Source organism: Neomonachus schauinslandi, chromosome 5 (assembly GCF_002201575.2).
Source record: "Neomonachus schauinslandi chromosome 5, ASM220157v2, whole genome shotgun sequence".
Taxonomy (NCBI): Eukaryota; Metazoa; Chordata; class Mammalia; order Carnivora; family Phocidae; genus Neomonachus; species Neomonachus schauinslandi.
Genome location: NC_058407.1, coordinates 124,128,954 through 124,149,016, shown reverse-complemented (window position 1 = coordinate 124,149,016; position 20,063 = coordinate 124,128,954). Strand labels below are relative to the sequence as shown.

Sequence of the window (20,063 nt, the reverse complement as noted above, 5' to 3'; positions counted from 1 at the left end):
CATACTTGGCACCATATACTTCACAGTCGGGACTTACAAGTCACTACTTACTTACAGGGGCAAAAGCTCCCAGTAAGCCTGTATGCAGATTAAGGAGCCCCAAGTTAGGCACAGGAACAAAGACTGCACCTGATAGTACAAAGCCACAACTTCCTTCTTGTAAATTCTTCTGACTTAGAAAAGTATCGATTGCATCATCCTCAGGATCAATCTACCTCTACACAGTTGCCTCCAAGACCTCTTTTTACTTTGCATGGAGTAATGAAGATGTCCAAAACTTTTACAAGTGGAAATTGGAGAAATGAAACGTCTGAAAATTTTACAAGTGGAAAATAAGTGTATGTAATAACAAAAGCAGTGACAAATCTACATTTGAACAATGTGTTGTTTTTTGGCTTTCTTTTTTTTACAGAACACACATACTCCAAACCACTCACTACTCAAGGGGAAATCCTTTTTTTACTTTCAGAAGTAAACGTGTATCTGGCTATAAAACCTCTGTCATTCTTTGTTCTACAAAAAAAGAGTGTCTTTCCATCACATACTTCTCATCAATCGCAGAATTTTGCTTTTTAAATATTTTATAAGCTGAAATTTTTTTTATTAAAAAAAAGTCAATCCAAAACTATTCCTGAAATCTAAAGAACACAATCCCTAAAACTTTTCTGTTGGTTTATTCTTCCAAATTAAGTGGAAAGTACCTTGTTTTTCCTATTTCTTCCCTTCCGCCTTCTGTACAGGTAGTTATTTTAAGGCCGTAAGAAAATACATTTCAGACAACTTGTTGGTATTAATCCTGTGTTAAAGTGGCAAACCACTATGGCAGCCTATGGTTATTCGATATATTTTAGTCTGATGTGACTGGTTAAGATTAAGAACCAGTAACTCCATTTATTCACACACACACACACATTCTCTCTCAAACAATCATACCGCGGCTGCCAAGCCATAAATCAAGCTAAGATGCCTTCACCCTGAGGGTGTGTTTGGGTGGTAGGCATAAGTGACCTTCTCTTCTGTATTTTTTCAATTTTATAATAAACATACATCATTCTATACTTAAGTTTTAAAACTTGAAACTCCTACCACTAAGAAATCTCCAGACAGGCACCTCTGGTACTATTTCAACTTAAATCAACTTGGACAGCTAGTATCTCCAAAGTAATGGCCAGGGGGACGTGGTAAGAGGAAAAAACTAACATACCTGTTAGCAAGAAATCCTCAAGTTAAAGAATGTAAAGTTTAACAAGCCTCATCCCGTTTTTCTGTATTTCCCTTTAATACCATACTCATTCTACTCAAATAACGTAGCTCTACTATCGTTGACTGAAGTTTTTTGTTTTCTGTTTTTTTGAGGAAGGAAGGGTATGGTACCTTGCTGCAGAGATTAAAGATCTGCAATTTACCCTCTTAACAGCATTTCTCTCCACATTTCAGAGGGGGCTGTTACCATCCCCTACGCAGCATGTCAAAACTTGGCCATACATAGCCGTGCCATCCCCAAGGGACCCGAAGATGCTTGGAGAGAAATTATGGGAACCCAATTTTTAGGACTTCTCGGGTTGCAGACGCCACCCAACATGCTGGGTTTACTGGAAGAGTGGGAACGTAAAAGAGTCAAAAATGGAAAAGTTACTTGCAGACTGTTTGGAAACAGTGCGACAGTCACCTTTAAACCAGTGGGGAAAACCCCCCGAGGCCCCTCCTTTGTCTGCCCAGGCACAGGCTCGCTCTGACCCCGGAGCCCGCTCCGACCACCCCGAGCGCGCCCGCGCAGCGAGGGGCGAACCGGGCGCCTAGGGCTCGGCATCTGGCCGCGCGCGGCGCTCCGGGTGGGCAGCGCACCAGCTCCAGGCAGGGTCTCTCCATTTTCAGGGCCGAGGAAGCAACAATAAGCCGAGCGGAGCGGCCGCCTGGGCTCCCCTTCCTCGCAGCGCCCCCCGCCTCCCCAGCGCCCCTCGGGCCGGGGGCCACGGCGCCGGGCCCTGCCACGCCCCGGCCCTGCACCCCAGGCCCTCCCCGGGCACGGCGCGGGGTGGCCGGGGCTCCCCGCACGCCCACCGCCCTGCGCGTCCTCCTCCCGCGCACGCAGGGACCCCCGCCCCACCGCCCGCGCCGCGCTGACGGCCGGCCGCGGGGAGGGAAAGCCGGCGGCCCTTTCCGCCCTGGGGTCCCTCGGGCCGGGGGTCGGGGCTGGGCGGGCGGCCGCGCAGTCTCCCCAGCGGATACCCGCCTACCCCGAGCTCCCAGTCTTTGTGTGCAAAGTAAGTGCGGGAGGCGAACCTACCTCGGCGCGCTCACAAAGGCGCGCGGCTCCCTCCCCGGCGTTCGCTCCGGGCGGCCGCGGCGGCGCCCAGCGGCCGGGCTGCTCAGGGCGGCCCCGAGGCGGCGCGGGCGGCGGCTCTGACGGTAGCGGAGGCCCGTCCAGCGCAGGGCGGCTCTTTCACACCCCGCGGCCCCGCGCATCCGAATTAAGCGGCGGGGCAGGGCTGGGGGCGGGGTGCGACCGCGGAAGCCCCGCCCAGGCTCCGCCCAGGCCCCGCCCCGCCGCGCTGGCTGCGGGCTCCGCGGTCCGGAGCGCCGCGGCCCCGAGGGGAGTGCGCCAGGCCAGGCAGGAGCTCGGAGAAAGTCGGAGGATTCGGTTCCGGGAGGTTTTCCTTCTGTTGTTCGAGTTTGGTTGGCTTCAGAAACTTGGAAAGAAGAGAGGGAAGGTTGGAAGAAAAATACTAAGTGTCACCCGATGAGAGACAGAAATGGGGACTCCAAGGTGGCAGGAAGGATCACGAGGCCCACGATTAAAGATCTTTCTCTCCCTCCCTCTCCCCATCTGTCTCTGTCTCTCTCACGTACTCGCTGGTGGGTGTCTGGCCCCCATCTCCACTCCATGCTTGTGAGGCTTAGCGAGACTCTCCCCATTGAAATCCTGCAAATACGTCACAGAAGAAAACTCAAAAGGAATCAGGGAGGAAAAGGAAACAGATTTGTTGGAATTGTATAAATTTACTGTCAAACCAGGGCTTGAAACCCAATGACCTGGAAATTTACTCATATTCCTTCCCTGTCCCCATTCATCAAAGAGTAATTGGAGATTTAATTTGTGCGCGAGGAGGAAAGGTTTTTAACCTCCTTTTCCCCCTCTTATTTTCGTTTTTTACAGCTCTCTTACCGCAAATTGCTTCTTGCCCAACCCTAAAACTCAGATTACCGTGTACCTGAATCACGACATCGAACAAAATGAGAAATATCTAATTCAGAGTAGCAAACGAGGCCAGCTGGTTGGTGGATTTTAGATCAAAAGTTTTTTAATTTTCTTGGCAAGAGATGAATAAGGCTTTATTTATTGAGAAGTTTTTCTGACTAAAACAGCTTGGGTTATGATCACAGGGAACAGTCATATCAATTATGATTTTTGGTAAGCAAATTATTTACTCCAAAGATACTCTAAAGCCACAACTCTTTAAGGGCCTGACCATCCCTAGGTTCCTGAAGCCCATTGAGGGGAGGAATCACTTGCCACCGGAAGCTCCTTCCCAGCCCAAGAAATTAACCTGTGTGAACTTTATCCATAGTGTTTCCTACACATCTTTCTTCTCTCCCTGTCCTTGCATTGTTGTTGTTTCTGTAATTAACTGAGGGTCTGCCCATTCCCAGAGCAGAACCTGGGATTCAGCCGAGATTTTTACCTTCGTTCCCCACATGGAAGCCAATCCCAAATCCTAGAAATCCTACAGGAGGCCTAGATACCCATCTCCCCATTCCACCAACACTGCTACAGTGGGCCTTTTGTGTCTGCCATCACACTGTGGTCTCCCAACTCTCCCCAGCTTCCAATCACACACTCTTTTCCTCCAAACTACTTCTCAGGGAACTTTCCAAGTGCAAATCTGCTCAAATTAAAACCCTCGAACAAGTGCCCAATTCCTACTACATAATCAAGTCCAAGCTCGTTGCTACAGTATCCTGTGGGGGCAGTCTACTTTTTGATATCACCTTGACCTCTTCCGTATGTTCTTCATCCCCCAGACGCCCACAGCCTCACTCAGCCAGAGTGCTATATTTGCTAAATGGCCCTGCTCTGTGAATACAAAGACTGGAGGAAAGAATCTGTCGCCTGTTATACTCTTCCACATGCCTCCCCTCTGCCTAGCATACCTTCACCCCACTCTGCCCCCACAAGGGTTCCTCTCCTCTCTGACACCCATTCCTCTGAGAAGCCTTCCCTGACTTGTTCAAACTGGATGGACCTTTTCTGCCCCTCTCATGCCTAGCACAGCCTGGTAATTATTGCTCTGTATTGTAAATATATGTCCTCCTTGAACAGAGTTTACACTTGATACATATGTCATTATGTAATGATATACACCTCCTGCTTAACATAGTAGCTGGCATATAAAAAGTGTTGGGAACTGAATTGTGTCCCCCCCTCCACCAAGTTCATATGTTGAACCCCTAACCCTCAGTGTGACTGTATTTGGAGATAGGGCCTTTGGGGAAGTAATTAAGGTTAAATGAAGTCATAAAGGTGGGGACCTAATCTGGTAAGACTGGTGACCTTATAAGAAGAGGAAGAGACACCAGAGATTTCTCTCTCTCTCTCTCTCTAAGGCACCCAGAGAAGAGGTCATGTGAGGACATAGCCAAAAAGCAGCCATGTGCAAGCCAGGAAGAGGCCTCACCAGAAACCAACCCTGCCAGCATCTTAATCTTGGACTTCCAGCCTCCAGAACTGTAAGAAGATAAATGTCTGTTGTTTAAGCCACTGTTATGGCAGCCTGAGCAAACTAATATAAGAAGCATGCATTAAATTCTAGATTCTAACCTTGGAAAAGCACTAACCCACCAGTGAGCCTGTAATGTCCCCTTAAAGCAACCTGGGGCAAACTTCTGTGATGCCAGGACAGTGAGCAGAGTGTCTGGATGTGATAAGTGACCACATAGTATTTCCCCTGCCCTCTGAGAAGAATGGAAATATGTATCTCTTCCCATAGTCTGGGATATACATGTTCACAGTTTCATTGTCATTACCCTGCCCATAGTCTGGGATATACATGTCCACAGTTTCATTGTCATTACCCTGCCCTTGTATCAGGAAACATAATTTAAACAAAACCAGTAAGAAGAGATCAATCTTTTCTTTGAACTTCTTGAGTCAAAGCCTTCTTAAAAGAAAAGACACCCACACCCATTTACTGAGTCCACTATTTGGGGCTGAATATTTCACATTCTTGGAATCTTAGGGGAATTTTGATCCAGGTAGGATCAAGTATCCAGTTTGGTTTGGGGCTCCTGGAGTTTCTGTGGGTAGAGCCCAGAAGAACTTTAAGGTTATGGACTAGAGTGATATTTATGTTTGTACCCATACCATGTACTAACAGTGCCTGGAATATAGTAGGCGCATGGTAGATGTTTGTAGAATGAATGCGTTTAGATTTTCAGGGCATGAGCAGACTTCCCAGGGTTAGGTCAGGTAACACCAAACTCTCAGCCCGAAGCTGATGTCCTGTAGATTCCACATTCTGGATGTGGACAGGACTCCAGGAAAGGTCAGCGGCCTAGGCACCTACTGTACCCTGCTTGGATTTCTCCTGGGCTGACATGGATTATCAGGTGGCATGGAGGGCCTTTCCTCACTTGCTTTCTCCAAATACAATACAAAGAAAATATTCCTCTGAAAGGTTTTGAGTCACTGAGTCTATTGGTGATAGAGTCCCTAACCTGACATTACTGGAAAACATAGTTGATAATTTCCTATCCTATAACACTCACCCACAAGATCACCCTACACTCAACTTTAACCTCATTGTTGCTCTGACATCTGGAGGCCTTTTAAAGTTACTCCTAAGGAAAACTGAAGAAAGCAGAGATGTACATTTGGGGACATAAAGTAGAGCAAAGCAAATCAATTTGGAATAAGATATGTTGTCTTTATCTCCTTCTTTGGTCTCTTTTCTCTATGCACAATCTTGAATTGTTACTTTATGCCCTGTTATCCTGAAGGGCTCCAAAGAGGTGAGAAAGGTTTCACAGTGCCCAGGGGGCAGGAGATTCATTTTTATGTGGATACCCTTTTGTATCTTAAATTTTGTGCTGTGTACACAGACGTTTGAACAGACAATCCATTCAAAAAGAAATAAAATTTTAGGGGCGCCTGGGTGGCTCAGTCGGTTAAGCATCCAACTCTTGATTTCAGCTCAGGTCGTGAGCTCCCTGTTGGGAGACAGAGCCCTTGTCAGGCACCCTGCTCAGCAGGGAATCTCCTTCTCCCTCTGCCTCTCTCTCTCTCTGGAATAAATAAATAAATCTTTAAAAAAGAAATAAGATTTTAATTTTAAAATAGTATTTTTAAAGTCATATTCTTTACTATCTGTATCAGTTAACTATTACTATAGGAAAAAATACCTCAAAACTTAGTAGCTTAAGATAAGAACGAATGATTTGCTCACAATGCTACGGGCTGGCAATGTGGACCCCAACCAGCTGGGATTAGCTCCATTTGGTCTTAGCTAGGCTCTATCATGTGTTTGCCGTCAGATGGGAGGCCTGCCAGAGACCAGCTTGTCCTGGGCAGCCTCAAAGTCCAGATATTGACTGGAGCTGTCTGCTTGTGTGCCTCAGATGCCCTCCACATAGCCTCTCAGCAAAATTGCTGGGACTTCCTCACGGGGCAGCGATATCCAAGAGGGTGGAAGAGGAAAGCTGTAAGGCCCCAGGAGGTCTAGCCTCCAGGTCATTCTGAGACACTAGATCATTCAAAAATAGCACAGAGCCAGCCCCAACCCGAGCTTCAGGCAAAACAGCTTCCACCCCTTGATAGTAAAAGCAGGGGTCACATTACAAAGGGAACTGAGTACCCGGATCCTAGGATAGGAGGAGTCGTGGTGGTCATCCCTGCAAATAATCTCCACCCCCCCCCACCCCGCCCCAAATCAGAGCTGAGGAACTACACAGTGAAGGGTAACTGTGACAGCTGAGAACAATAGTCTCAAGGGAAATCATTCTGATTTATAAACAAGCGAAAAGCCACCTGCAATGGAATATAAAGCTCAAAACAACAGATTCCATAAACTGGTACTGGCAAAGCAAAGACATGATTTCTGCTTATTCATTTTTGCTTTCAGCTAAGAATGAGACTGGAAGGGAAAACGGCTTTAGCTCTCTAAAGAAGCTAAGCTTGACCAAATTCCAAATCAGTGTATGATCTATTGCCGCATAACCAATTACTACAGACTTAGCAACTTCAGACAATACCAATATATCAGCTCATCTTTGCTTTACGGAGGCATGGCCTAGCTGGGTTCTCTGCTCAAGGTCCCCCAAAGCCAAAATCAGGAACTTGGCAGAGCCCATGGCTCATCACATCTGGAGCACAAAGGTCCCCTTGGCAGAATGCAGTTCCTTGTTTGTCCAGTTTGTCCAGTCTCTAAGGTTAAGGTTTCCCTGTTGGCTGTCAACTAGGAGCCTCTCTCAGATTCTAAAGGCTGCCCACATGCCTTCCCACGTGGCTCTTTCCATTATCAAGTCAGCAAAGGCGCATCAAACCCTTCTCATTCTTCCTATCTCTGTCTCCCTCCTCCTCTATCTTCCTCCATCTCTGCCTCTAGACTCCTTTACAGTGCTAGGGTGATTAGGCCAGGCCTGACCCAGATCACCTCCCTATCTTAAGGTCAACTGATTTGACCTCTGCAAAATCTCTTCACAGCATACCTAGATGTAGGTACCTTTTAAAATTAGTAGTATCGGGACGCCTGTGTGGCTCAGTCGGTTAAGCATCTGCCTTCGGCTCAGGTCATGATCGCCAGGGTCCTGGGATGGAGCCCCACACTGAGCCCCACATCGGGCTCCTTGCTCAGCGGGGAGCCTGCTTCTCCCTCTCCCACTCCCCCTGCTTGTGCTCTCCCTCTCTCTGACAAATAAATAAATAAAATTTAAAATAATAATAATAAAATAAAATGAGTAGTATCTAGAAAGGATCAGACGATAAACCCAAATCAAAAAGAACATGCTATAAGCAACATCATGAGCACTTATATTAAAATAGCCTCTTTGCATGAGCATTTGTGAGCAAAAGAGCAGAGCCACTTCATTAAATACACTAATAGCACCAATAATAAAAATGAGTTTTCTCCCCTTTAGTAGTTAATCTGCTACAAAGCATTTTGCAAACTCTACAACAGAGCTATAATTCATAACATCACTGAACCCTCTGCCATTTCTAGGGAGTTTAAAGTTTAAGAGTTCTAATTTCAAAATGTATAATAAATGTGCTTAAAATGCTTAATTTAGTTTTTATAGAACACTTGCTTTTTGTTACTGATAATTTTAAAATCAAAGGGACTCTGTAAAATAGTGATTAAAATCTAGCTAAATATCACCTAAGAATCAAGAGAAACAGCTGTTAGCCACATAAAGAACTCCTGAATGATGTGAAGATATGAGTTTTATGTCTTTTTCTTCACATGAACCCAGCACCAGAAAAGAGGATTTCCTGAGGGTCTTCCTGTATATTAAAACAAAAATCTCTAAAAAGCAAAGAGAGGGAGAAAAACCTTTAAGCCCTCATCCTATCAAAAATACTAAGGTATCTTAATAGTAGATATTAATGAGTAAACAAACCATCATCTCACATTTGAGCACAATAAAGGTCATTCCTATATGTTTCCTAATTCAAATAACTAACGTGTAAAACCAACCAGTTCACTGACAACATTCTACATTTCATTCCAACTTTTTTTCTTCTTTCTGATATGCATTCCAGACACATACATTTCTGTTAACAGAAAGTATTCCTTAAAACTCTTGCATTGGTAATAACTAGTTGAATGCCACTTAATATTCTCATCTACCTTTTAAGCAATGCAGTAACAGAAGTTCATAGAGCAATGGAATAAAGACTAGGCTAGGACAGAAGAGATTTCAATCATGGCTCTGCTACCAGCTAGCTTTGTGATTTTGGGCAAGATATTCAACTCACGGCAGGCTGTCTCCTCCGGATTTAAGGGTTAGTGATTTTAGGGGCGCCTGGGTGGCTCAGTCAGTTAAGCGTCTGCCTTCAGCTAGGGTCAGGATCTCAGGGTCCTGGGATTGAGCCCCATGTTGGGCTCCTGCTTAGTGGATAGTCTGCTTCTCCCTTTCTCTCTCCCTCTGCCTCTCCCCCTGCTCTTGCTCTCTCTCTCTCTCTCTCTCAAATAAATAAATAAATAAATAAATAAATAAATAAATAAAATATTTTTTTAAAAAGGGTTAGTGATTTTATAGCAATCTCTATCCATATCTATATCTATCTATATCTACTGTAAACTGATGGTTACCAGAGGGCAGGTGGGCAGGGGGATGGGTTGAGTAGCTGGTGGGGATTAAGGAGTGCACTTAATGTGATGAGCACTACGTATTACATGTAAGTGTCAAATCACTAAATGTTACACCTGAAACTCATATTACACTAAACATTAACTAACTAGAATTTAAATAAAAACTTGAGAAAAAATTATGGCACTTTTATATACATATATACGGAGGTGCATGTTTCTTCTATATGGAAATTATAGCATTAATAGTATTTCTGTTGCCATCCAGGCTTGGCTAGAGAGGAGGACTGCTCCATCCATTCTGAGCTTACAACTAAAGTCCAAACTGCAACTAATGTTAAATCTTGCCAGAGAAAGTTTGCTTATTAACTCTGCTTAGAGAATTGTATCACCCACACATTAGAAATGCTAAGGATTACTGGGCTTGAAAAAACGCTCTTTGAATGATAACATTCCTTTAGTTGTCCCACCATAATTTAACATGAACTAAAATTCTAACAATGTTAGCTTTGGCTCGATAATGTTGATAAAGAGTTAAACTTTATAAGGAAAAAGAGAGGAAGAATGAATAACAGGACAGAGTCCTTCTCAGGCAACTGAAGGCAATTTCTGGAAGTGTTTTGTAATTCTGCCCGTTCACCTCTCAGCCAGCCACCCTCATTGCTCAGGACAACCTGCCCTGTCCTGGTTCCAGCTTTGCCCTAATGACCACCCTTTTGCAAGTCAACAGCTGAGGCACATGGCAGGAAACAGTACTTTGACACGCACTTGCTTTCCCCAGGTCATTCCTCTCTACAGCAACTGCTCTATACCATCTGTTATCATCCTCATCAGAGCATAAACTACTAGTTAAAAGGACGAAAGAAAGAAAGAAAGAAAGAAAGAAAGAAAGAAAGAAAGATGGAAGGAATTGTAAAACTATAAGAAACTATCTTTCTCTTTAAAAGACCAATTCAATTGACAAATCTCTGTCCAAAATGATGAGAGACAGAGAAAGACAGAAAACAAGTAAAAAATACACTAGGAATGAAAATGGACACAAAACTATCGGTAATCAAAGGCTAAAAAGTGAATTCAGAAACACTATGAGCCACTTTATTTGAACATTTGGATGAAATGGAAACCTTCCTACAAAAATACAACCAACTGAGGATTAAATAGGAAACCTGGAGAGTCCCATAAACTTGCAATGAATTGGATCAGCAATTAGAATTTTCTCATAGGGGTGCCTAGGTGGCTCAGATGGTTAAGTGCCTGTCTTCGGCTCATGTTGTGATCCTGGGGTCCTGGGATCGAGCCCCACATCGGGCTCCCTCCTCAGCGGGGAGTCTGCTTCTCCCTCTCCCACTCCCCCTGCTTGTGTTCCTGCTCTCACTATCTCTCTCTCTGTCAAATAACTAAATAAAATCTCAAAAAAAATAAAAATAAAATTCAGTTACTTCTTTCTTTGAGAAATGTATTTCCTAAAAATAGAAATACTATATGATCCAGCAATCCCTCTTCTGGATATATATGCAAAGGAAATGAAATCAGTACCTTGAAGAGATATATGTATTCCACATTCACTGCAACATTACTCATGATTTTTCTTCTTTTGTGAAGTTTTTTTTTTGATCTATTGTACTGCTTTGGATGATTAATTTAATTCCTGATTTTTTTTCCTATCTTATCCAAATAGAACTGAATCAAAAAGTAAAACTTTTAGTAATCTATCATCATGTGGATTTGGAATTAATATTTTCTTTTGTAGTCCTTATTTACTTTTGAGCAAATTGTAACTCTCAACAATGGGAAAAAATCAAATTTTTCATTGTCATAGAGAAATTCAAATAAGATGATACAAAATGCTTTGGAGAAGAGTGCCATGGCTTGTATAAGATAAAGATCCTTGCTATGCCTACAGAGAGCCAGATATTACAGTGGCTAGGTCCATAGTCCAACAGATGTTATTATGCATCTTACACCCCCGGTTTACAAGCGTAGTGACTTTGGCCAAATTATTCACTTCTCTAAGACTCCATTTTCTCATTAGTAAAGGGCAGATTAATTCATTTATTTAACCAGTATTTCTCAAGCACGTTCTTTGTTCCAGGTACTGTTGTACTCCCTGAGAATACAATAGTGAACAAAACATAAAAAATCGCTGCCATTATGGGCTGTATATTCTAGAAGAGGGAATCAAACAGGAAAGGTAGAAAGGAGGAAGAAAAGAAGGAAGAAAAAAGAAAGATAGAAAAGCAAATAGTATGCAGAGAGCGGTCATTATTGCTATGCTATAGAAACACATAATAAAGCTGAGAAGGGGATAGAAAGCAGTGGTGGGCATGTGTAATGTTAAACAGGATAGCAAGGGAAGGTTTCTGAGACGCTGACATCTAAGCAAACACCTGAAGGACATGAGGGAGTCCCTTGTGCAGGCATCTGGAGGACAAGCTCTCTGGGCTACTAGAATAGTAGGTGCAGAGGTCTTGCAGCTGGCGCACTCAGCAAAGTCCAGGCACAGTGGGAGACCAGTGTGGCTGGAGAGCCTGAGCAAGGAGGGATGAGAGATGATGAGGTCAGAGAGGTAAGGGGAGGTGGGAGGGCGGGAGGGACAGACGATATAAGGCCCCATAGGCCAGCGCAGGAAGAGACTGGCTTTTTCTCTGAATAAGCTGGGAAGCCACTGGGAGATTGGGAGCAGAAGAGAGACCTGGTCTGATGCACATTTTAAAGGGATCGCCAGGCTGCTGGGTTGAAAACACGATGCCGGAGAGCAAAGGTAGAAGAGTGCTTAGAAGGCTTTGGGGGCGCCTGGGTGGTTCAGTCAGGCGTCCGGCTCTCGGTTTCGGCTCAGGTGGTGATCTCATGGGTCCTGAGATGGAGCCCTGCGTCTGGCTCTGCGATCAGCAGGGAGTCCGCTTGGGGGTCCTCTCCCTCTGCCCCTCCCCCCACACGCGCCGCTTGTGCTCTCGCGCTCTCTCTCTCAAATAAATAAATAAATAAATAAATAAATAAATAAATAAATAAATATTTCTAAAGAAGGCGTTTGTATTAATCCAGAAGAGAGAAGGTGGTGCTTTGAACCAGTGATGAGAAGTGGCCACATGATGAATATTTTGAAGGTAGAGTCAACAGGATTTGCTAATGGATTAGATGTGGAAGGGGTGTGGGGGGTAGGCAGTCAAGGGTGATGCCCAAGTTTTTGGCCTGAGGCCATGGAATGATGGAATTCCCTTTCTCTAAGAAGGGGAAGCTATTGAGAGGAACCACTTTGGGAGAGAGTATCAGGAGTTCAGTTTGGGATATGCCCTTAGTGATCCAAAGATACCAACAAGTAGTTGGATAGGACTTTATAGCTATGAGGGAAGCGCCAGGCCAGATCTATAAATTTAAATGTCATCAGTGGGCATATGATACTGAACACCAACCTGCATATATCACCTAGGAAATGACTGAGGTCCGGGCCCTGGGCCACCCCCACATTTCAGGGTCAGGGAGATGGGTGGACACTAGCACAAGAGACTGAGAGGGAATGGCCAAGGAATAAGTGAACACCAGGACAGTATGGTCCTGGCGGACAGGCGAGGCCAGTGGTTCAAGGAGGAGAGAGCAGGCACCTGTCTCAAACACTGCTGGAGGGTCCAGGTCCATAGAGCTGGGGGCTGGGACCTGACGGGTGGATTTACCCACCCAGGTATCTTTGGTGGAGCTGTGGGCATGGGAACCTTACTGGGGTGACTTCAAGAGAGATTCAGGGAGAGGACTTAGAGGCGGCTGGTCCAGGCAACTTTTTTTAGACAGGGTAATATAGAGCCAAGAAAGGTTCTGTTTGGTTTTGGTTTTAAAGTGGAAGAAATGAATGGCCTATTGAGGCCTGTGTGTAATTCTTGGTATGCTCTTCCTAAGCTGATGGGAACGATCCTGTATTGAGAGGATTAGTGATTATGTTTATTGGCTTTCTAAACATTAAACCCTGAGGGAACACTCTGCTCCAGCCGATTTCCCTCACACCTGCTCAGCACACTTGCTCCCACCTCTGAATCTCATTCATGCTCTTTCCTCCGGCAGGAATGCTCTGCCTCTCCCTTTGAACAGATCTACATTTTACCCATATATTAAGTTTCAGCTCAAGTCCTACTTCCGTGAGACCTTCCCTAACGTTTGTAATCTGCATTAATTGCTTGTATTATTTCCTTTTTAGAAAACTTAGTTTTTCTAACACATTTATTAAGTATCTCTGTGTGTAAAGGACTGAGCTAGATTTGAGAGGAGTGTAAGTTAAATGAAAGGCACAACATCTACACTCAAGAAGATAACAAACTTGTTATCTGTTGTACATTACGATTTTTTGTGCATATCTTTTTTCCCTGATTCCCTTGTAAATCTTGAGGGCAGACGCCATTTTCATTCCCTCGGGGCTTAGCTCCATAACAGGAGCTATAGATATTTGTTGAATTATATTAAAAATCACTATGATAAAATGACCTAAAGTATTATTATATCACTTCCCAATTATATGACATAATCACAAAAAAACCTTAGCTTTACAGCTTATTTCTTCAAATATTTTGATTTTTCTATTTTTTTCAATTTTTGTTTTTTTAGAGAGAGAATGAGTGCAAGGGGAGCTGCAGGGGGGAGGGGCAGAGGGAGATGGAGAAAATCTTAAGCAGACTCTGTGCTGAGCATGGAGCCCAACAGGGCACTCGATCTCACGACTCTGAGATCATGACCTTAGCCAAAATCAAGAGTCAGACACTTGACTGACTGAGCCACCCAGGCGCCTCCCTCCCAAACATTTTTATAGTCATTATTTTAAATCTTTCTAAAAGATGTTAGGTATTTCCCTGCTGTGTTATGCAAAGGTCCTTAGAGACATTATTTTTTTTAAATGATTTTAATCTGCTTGTGGAATGCAGAACTGAGTGTCTTTATTGGGAATTTTGATAAAGCTGAACTTAGGGCACAGTGCACATTTGCTGGAATAACTGTTCTTAAGACTTACTTTTATATATAGAAAAGAAATCTGATTAGCAGTTCTATGGAGCAATTGGAAACTTGTGTTTCAAAAAATATCAAGGCCAATGAAAAGACAAGGAGCATTGTCTTAATTGAGATTTCCACAATTCTCAGGGCTCTCCTGATGACACAGAGTAAGCCCAGGGGACTACTAATGAGGTAGGAAATATGAATATGCATGAGCTGGAACCACACCAAGACCCAGTATAGGGTATTGTTCCTTGCCTACATCTGCCTGGCATAAAAAAGTGGAAGCCCCCAGTGAGTATACTGTGGGCAAGTTTGTAGAGTTTTTCTGCTAGGCTTATCGGAGAACACCAAACCTTATTAAATAAGAACAGCATTAATGAAAAATACACTTGGGTCCCTCGTCACAGTCTCACTGCAAAGAGAGCAGGGAAAATACAAAATATCAAGTAGACAGAAGATGGTCAGGTGGGCAGATGGGAGGGAGCAGGAGGAGGAAGAGAAGTGAGGGGAGAGGAAAGGATGGAGAAAAGGGAGCAAGAAGAGGAAAGAGCTAACTAGGACAGGAGTGGGGCGGGAGGGAAGAAGAGGAAATGGAGAGGCGGGGAGGAAAAGGAAATTGGCAGGGAGAAAGACACGGGATATTTTAAGATTTTTTTTTGAAGGTCAATCCCTGGTTTTCACCATGAATGAAAGCCTCAGGAAACAAACCTTCCTGTTGAGGCATGTGTGTGATTCTTGTTATGTTCCTTTTTTTTTTTTTTTTAAGATTTCTTTATTTATTTGAGAGAGAGAGAGAGCACGTGCGAGAGATGGGTGGGGGAGGGGCAGAGGGAGAGAGAGTCCTAAGCAGACTCCCTGCTGAGCATGGAGCCTGAACTGAGGCTCAACCTCACCACCCCGAGATCATGACCTGAGCCGAAACCAAGAGTCGGATGTTTAGCCGGCTCCACCACCTAGGCACCCCTTGTTATGTTCCTTTTAAGCAGTTGTTGTGTATTAAGAGAAGCGTATCTGTAAAGGGAGGGGGGTTTGCACCTGAAGGTAAGGCCCTCTCTGGTTTTGACCTCTGGGGAAGACACAGGACTCTTAACCTTGAAACACAAAGTGAGAAAGAGCCCCGGTCTTGTTCAGAAAGGGGTCATGCTCTGCAGGAGACACAGTCTTAAAAAAAAATCTGGTATACATCAAATATGATTTAACATAAAATTATACATTCTATCATGTGAAGCTTAACATACCATAATTTCACGATTGGTAGGAAACACGAAAGTCATTTATCCATATCTGAGTGCAGACAAAAACAGAACGATAAGCTCAGAGCAAATCAGATGAAAACCAAGAGAAGGTTGTCCTGTTAGGGCGGGCAGAGCACAGCCATGTCCCGAGAAGCGCTGTCAGGAGAACTAAGTGGGGAACATTCAGGTAAATGCCAAGGAAAGAGCCCAAGGTACACACAGGAGGTGGGGTTGGAGGCCTCGCTGCTTCTCACCATGATAGCTTTCTGATTATCTAATTGTCTTACGGGCTTCTCCCTGTAGTGATCTGAGGGCCATTCCCCCAAAGGACAGACCCTGGCTCTCTAGAGATTTCCTTTCTTGATCTCCATCCACAGGAAGCGATACTGATGTTTGCTAACGTCAATTAATCCTAATATGTGTAACAATCTTTGTTAGAAACCTTAATTCCTCGAATTAGAGAAGTTTATATACAGATCACCTACAGTGAGGTCTCAAAGAATCTTGGGTCCTATTTTTTTAAGTACTTTTGATTTGCAAATGCAGTACCCGAGACTGTGAAAGTGTTTTATGGAGGTATAATTTACACACAGTAAAAATTACTCTTTTGACAAATGTATGCGGTTATATAACCACCACCACAATTATGATGGAGAATATTTTCATCGTCTGAAAAAGTCCCCTCTTGTGACTTTGGGATCAGTATGCTTTTCCCATGTCTGGTTCCCCTGCTTTTTTTTTAAGATTTTATTTATTTATTTGACAGAGACGGAGATAGCGAGAGCAGGAACACAAGCAGGGTGAGTGGGAGAGGGAGAAGCAGGCTTCCCGCGGAGCCGGGAGCCCGATGCGGGGCTCGATCCCAGGACCCTGGGATCATGACCTGAGCCAAAGGCAGCCGCTTAACTGACTGAGCCACACAGGCGCCCCTGGTTCATCTGCTTTTTGCCTCATAGTTCTGCCTTTTCCAGATTGTTGAGTAAATGGTAGTTTCCAGTCTTTTCTGTGCAGCTTCTTTCACTTAACATCAAGCTTTGAGATCCACCCATGCTCTTGGATGTATCAGGAGTTTGGCCCTTTTATTGCCAAGTGGAATTCTACCGTATGGATGTACCACATTTACTCATTCATGGTTGATGAATGTTTGGGTTGGTTCCTATTTTGGATGACCATAAATAAAGCTGCTATAAACATCTCATACAGATCTTTGTGAGGACATTGTTTTCATTTACCTTGGGTAAATACCTAAGGATGGAGGGGCGCCTGGGTGGCGCAGTCAGTTAAGTGGCTGACTCTTGATTTCAGCTCAGGTCATGGTCTCAGGGTCCCGGGATCGGGCCCCACATTGGGCTCCATGCTCAGCGGGGAGTCAGCTTCAGGATTCTCTCTCTCCCTCTTCCCCTCTCCCCTGCTTGCTCATGCACGCTCTCTAAAATAAATAAATAAATGTTTAAAAAAATACCTAAGGATGGGATTGTTGGGTTGAATGGTATTATGAGTTGAATTACGTCCCCCCAATAGAATGTCGAAATCCTCATCCCCTGTACCTCAGAATGTGACCTTATTTGGAAATAAAGTCACTGCAGCTGTAATTAAGATGAGCTTGGGGTGCCTGGGTGGCTCAGATGGTTAAACGTCTGCCTTCGGCTCAGGTCATGATCCTGGAGTCCTGGGATCGAGTCCCGCATCAGGCTCCCCGCTCTGCGGGAAGTCTGCTTCTCCCTCTGCCTCTCTCTCTCTCTCTCTCTCATGAATAAATAAATAAAAAATCTTTAAAAAAAAAATTAAGATGAGCTCATATTGGATTTGGATGGGCCCTTAACCTAATATGACTAGTGTCCTTCTAAGAGGAGAGGAGACACAGAAACGGCAATGGAAGCAGATATTGGAGTGAAGCATCTATAAGCCAAAGAATGCCAAGGATTGCCAGCAAGCACCCACAGCTAGAAGATGCAAGGAAGGATACTCCCTTATAAATTTCAGAGGGATCCCGGCTCTGCTGACCCCCTGGTTTCACCCTTTCAGCTACCAGAAGCATGAGACGATAACACAGTAAATTGAAATTTCGGTTGTTTTAAGCCGCTCAGTTAGTGATACTCTATTACCGCAGCCCTAGGAAATCTATCCATGTGATAAGTGTATATTTTGCTTTATAGGAGCTGCTGCTAGTGTCTGTATTTATATCCCCACCAGCAATGCGTGTGAATTTTGGTTGTTCTATGCTCTGTCGGCACTTGGTCTTGTCAGTGTTTTTTATCTTAACCATTCTAACAGGTTAAATGATAGCTCACTGTGGTTTTAATTTTCATTTCCCTAATAGCTTACGATGTCAAACATCTTTTCATGTGCTTATTTGCCACCCATATATTTTCTTTAGTGGAGCGTCTGTTCAAATCTTCTATCCAGTTTTATTGGCTGTGTGTTTTCTTAGTTTAGATTAAGATGTAAGAAATTTTTTATCCCTTATTAAGTGTATGTCTTGCGAGTATTTTCTCCCTGTCTGTAACTTCTCTTTTTATTTTCTTAACAGGGTCTTCCGGAGAAGTAAAAACTTTAGGTTTGTTGTCATATTCATTCATTTTTTTTTTTTCCTTTTGTGGTTTGTGTTTTTGTGTCTTAGCTAAAAAACCTTTGCCCAAGCCAAGGTCCCAGATACTTTCTCTTATGTTTTCTTCTAGACGTTTTTTTAGTTTTTGCTTTACATTTAGGTCTATGATCTATTTTTGTCTGTGGTGCTAGGTAAGGGTGAGCTTTTTGTTATTGTTGTTGTTGTTGTTTTGGCTTTGAGATTTTTTTGGCATAAGGATGTTCAATCGTTTCAGCTTCATTTGTTGAAAAGACAATTTTTTATACATTGAATTACCTGGGTAGCTTTGTGGAAAATCAACTGACTATATAAGTGTGTGTCTATTTCTGGACTTTCTATTCTGTACCATGTGTCTATATATCTATCCTTTCATTAATACCATAATATTTTGTCTTGCCTTTATACTAAGTCTTAAAATCAGTCAGTGTGAGTCATCCAACTTTGTTCTTTCGCAAAATTATTTTGGTTATGCTAAGATTTTTTTTTTTCAAAAAACTTGCTGAGATTTTAACTGAGATTATATTAAATCTACAGATCAATTTGGGGAGAACTGACATCATCACAATATTTAGTCTTATAATCCTTAAACATGGTATATATTTCCATTTATTTAGGTCTTTTCAGATTTTGCTCCTCAGTGTTTTATATTCTTTGGCACATAAAACTTACCCGTATTTTGTTAAAGTTATCCCTAAGTATTTCATGGTTCTGATGCTACTGTAAATTTTATTTACAGTTTCAATTGTCCATTATTTGTTACCAGTGTATAGAAATACAATTGATTTCTTTGTATCCTCTGAATGTGATAAACTTTCATATTAGTTCCCTTAGCTGTTTCTGAGAATGCTTTGGGATTTGTAATGTAGATAATCAAGTCATTTGCAATAAAGAGAGTTTCATTTCTTAGGGTCTCTGTTTTTTCAATTTGCAATTGCTTTCAGGGGACTCCAGGGGAAGGGACCTGCCTGTGGCAAATGAGAAGAATGAGATCCGTTCCACTTTGCTATGCTTTGAAAGCACATGTTAAACTGTTGCTTTATCCCATAGATTAATTTGATAATTTTTCTCTTAACTGTGCCTGTGACATTTGTGTCTGTGACTGACTCCTATTGTAGACTCTTTGGTTCCAAGCTCTTAAGTGTTCAAACTGTAATGCTCACTTTGGATGAAATATTTCCTCCTGTGGGCCACTTTTTAAAATGTATACAAAAAGGAACACTGTGTGGCTAGACATAAGCCCAATGCCACAGGGCCGGGGAAATTAAAGCAAGACATTTGATTAAAGAGTGAAGACCAAGGAATTAAAGAACATAAAGGACAAAAAGTAAGCTAATGCTTAGCTTAATTAGACTACAAGTCTATTAAAGGAAACAGATACATGGCCTTGAGAACTCCCCTAGATTCCCGGACTAGAAGCATGTGTTGATTTGAAGTTGGGGAAGAGAGAAGGAGAATAAACAATATTTGAAATGGAAGGATTCAGATTCTTTGAGGTTTTCCCAGCTGATGTGGGGTGGCACCAGCCCAGTTCCACAACTTGCTTGTTAGCTGCTGGAAACAGTATGGCACAGGGAGAGCAAAAAGAGGAGGAAAAGTCCTGCAGGGTGAAAAATACATGCAAAAAATATCTTGCAGTTAAGAGAAGATGTGTCAATACAATGCACACTAACAGTAAAATACATTAAACAAGCAGTAAACAAACAGTAAAAATAGTAAAATACTACCTGATCCCCAGGTAGTTTCTCTTCTTGCTCATTACATAACACATCTTAAATACCAGAGAAACAATCCCCTACTACCGACAAATTTTTTTCATAAAGTAATACCTTGTTTTTTTTTTTTTTTTTTTTTTTTTTTTTTTAAAGATTTTATTTATTTATTTGAGATAGAGAGAATGAGATACAGAGAGCATGAGAGGGAGGAGGGTCAGAGGGAGAAGCAGACTCCCTGCTGAGCAGGGAGCCC

At 43.2% G+C, this 20,063-nt stretch overlaps 1 protein-coding gene across 2 annotated transcripts in view; it reads right to left on the bottom strand.

Moving 5' to 3' along the window:
• FAM107B (family with sequence similarity 107 member B) overlaps positions 1-20,063 on the bottom strand; it is a 221,504-nt gene that overhangs the window by 74,656 nt on the left and 126,785 nt on the right. Inside the window, exon 1 of one of the 2 annotated variants that reach the window (XM_021696671.1) lies at positions 2,288-2,477. The exons of the other annotated variant lie outside the window; for it this stretch is intronic. The gene's annotated coding sequence lies outside the window, so the exon portion shown is untranslated. Of the gene's footprint in view, positions 1-2,287; positions 2,478-20,063 lie in introns of those variants that run through there. 2 annotated transcript variants of the gene reach the window in all.